The following is a 328-nucleotide window of genomic DNA, read 5'->3' on the forward strand; positions in this document are numbered from 1 at the left end:
CAATTACAGAACATAACACAATCCATTTGAACTTTTAACAACCAGCTTAAATAAGTTTATTTGCACAAGCTAGCCAATTTAAAATAAATATTACATGCACACAAAAGTTTGGGGTCAGTAAGATTTTGTAATATATATTTTTTAAAGTCTCATGCTTACCAAGGCTGCACTTATTTAAAAAAAAACTGTAAAAGCAGCAATATTGTGAAATATAACTATTAAAAGAACTATTTTCTATTTTAATATATTTAAAAAGGTAATTTAAAATGCATCTGTGATCAAAGCTGAATTTTCAGCATCATTGCTCCAGTCTTCAGTGTCACATGAT

This window comes from Sinocyclocheilus anshuiensis, unplaced genomic scaffold (genome assembly GCF_001515605.1).
Source record: "Sinocyclocheilus anshuiensis isolate Anshui unplaced genomic scaffold, SAMN03320099.WGS_v1.1 scaffold3332, whole genome shotgun sequence".
Classification (NCBI taxonomy): Eukaryota; Metazoa; Chordata; class Actinopteri; order Cypriniformes; family Cyprinidae; genus Sinocyclocheilus; species Sinocyclocheilus anshuiensis.